Source organism: Coenobita brevimanus, chromosome 101, assembly GCF_032717465.1.
Source record: "Coenobita brevimanus isolate Jiangsu-jjx chromosome 101, ASM3271746v2, whole genome shotgun sequence".
Lineage (NCBI taxonomy): Eukaryota > Metazoa > Arthropoda > Malacostraca > Decapoda > Coenobitidae > Coenobita > Coenobita brevimanus.
Window position 1 is genome coordinate 12,047,008 of NC_137054.1, and position 2,356 is coordinate 12,049,363.

Sequence of the window (2,356 nt, forward strand, 5' to 3'; positions counted from 1 at the left end):
TATATAATTAGAGAGCTGGAGAGAGAGAGAGAGAGAGAGAGAGAGAGAGAGAGAGAAGGAGCTGGAGAGAGAGAGAGAGAGAGAGAGAGAGAGAGAGAGAGAGAGAGAGAGAGAGAGAGAGACAGACAGACAGACAGACAGAGAGGGGCAGTAGTATTTTGAATAAAGGTTATTTGAACACGAGGAGCATAAAGAAATTCTTATCGATTAATGATCGCAGCCGCTAGTTCAGCTTTTCCGTGATGTTTTCACCAAATATTGCGACGATACTTATTTTGGCTGCTGTATACCTAATGTCACGGAAAGTTCACCTCCCCGGCTGAGGGCAGGTGCATCAGCAGACAGAGGGGTACTTGAGTAAAACCATTACAGAAAATTAGAGACAGAAAAGGGTACTAGCTGATATTTCAATGCTCACTTTTTATTTATGTCATGTTGCTCACAATCCCTTTACTATCCTAATAACTTTCATTTTAATAAGACTACCTCTAAATTATTTAACAGAACGCAGCAAGTGAGCCTCGGTTGTGGGGGGATTCATAAAGGCTCCAGTCTAACCCCTGATATTCGAAGTGTCCCGGAAGTTGAACATAATTTTGGAGATTGTAAGTATAAGATGAAAATGACGCAAACAAAATGGGATAATGGGCGAGGAGGAGAAAATAGTATGCTAACCCCTTCGCTAAAACGGGTGTTTCCTTAGCTGAATAAAATCGTCTGGTACATGCCAATAACGCTATCAAAAAGGTCACCGTAATGGGACGAAAATGTAAAAATTATTGCCCTGAACATACGGTATATAAACATTAGGCAACGCTTACCTCCTCGACTCCGACAAATTCCTTATACCTGACCTTATGCATATCAAAAAGTGTAACAGTATTCGTCCAGAACTTCTCCATGTTGGGAAATGTGGCCTATGATTTTTTGTGGCATGCGGGTAGACAAGTTTACACACACACATAGGCTATATGCACACACACAGGTATGCACACACGGAACTACCCGTGCACATACATACACAGAAACACACACACATGCACACACGGAGTCACATACATATACATACACGGAATCTTACACACACACACACACACACACACACACACACACAACACCGCTCGCTGGTGCAGTGGTAACGTTCCCGCTTGCCAACTGGTGGACGGGAGTTCGCGCCTCGCTCAGGTTGCGAAAAGTTTCACTGACGAAGTGGGTGGTTACTGTCCCCCTTGAGCAAGGGGACGGGTGTGTGGGTGTGTGAAGGTCACAGCCTTGCCCTCAGATCGGACTATATAAACTCTCAGCTCCCTTCCGGGAGGGTAAAAGCTGACGATCACGACCATCAAGTGATCCTGACCGACCCGGTGAATTACACACACACACACACACACACACACATCGCTGGTGCAGTGGTAAAGTTCTCGCTTGCCAACTGGTGGACGGGAGTTCGCGCCTCGCTCAAGTTGCGAAAAGTATCACTGACGAAGTGGGTGGTTACTGTCCCCCTTGAGCAAGGGGACGTGTGTGCGTGTGTGTGTGTGTGTGTGTGTGTGTGTGTGAAGGTCACAGCCTTGCCCTTAGATCGGACTATATGAGCTCTCAGCTCCCTTCCGGGAGGGTAAAAGCTGACGATGACGACCATCATGTGATCCTGACCGACCCGGTGAATAACATAACTCCAACCAGTGATAAGTTAACCGGAGAGAGTGTCAACGTGGAGGAAGCCAGAAAGTGATTTATTGTTTAAATATTACTCTGTTGTACGCGTGTGAAAAGCTAATGATTTATGATACTGAATTAATTTTTTCTCATTCTAGTCCTCCTCCTCCTCCTCCTCCTCCTCCTACTACTACTACTACTACCACACCACCACCATCATCCTCACTGCTACTAGAACATCTACTACTGCTAGTGCTACTACCAGTGGTATTGCTGATTAATACTATCACTAAAAAAAATAATCGAGGGATACATTTGTACCAAAATAATAAAGACAACATTGCGAAAAAAAACTGCAGTATAATAATGTCAAATATAGTTTATTTTTGTAGTTATATTATTTGATACTTTAACTAAGAAATAACATGGAAATATGCAACATGGCTGCCCTTGTTTTGGTCTCAAGTTCATCTGGACATGAACCCGGCTGACTGCATGATGAAGCTGTCCTCCTCCTGCATCCCCCATCCTCTTTTCGGGGATAGGAAGGGAGTTGAAGGAGTTGAGGGCATTTGAATAGCCGAATAATGGAGCCAACCGGTTATTTCAGTGCTACCACGTGAAAGAGTCCCTCTTCAGCAACTGACAGCTTGGTCAATGGTGTTCTTAATTAATAAAAAAAAGGAAATATTCTCAG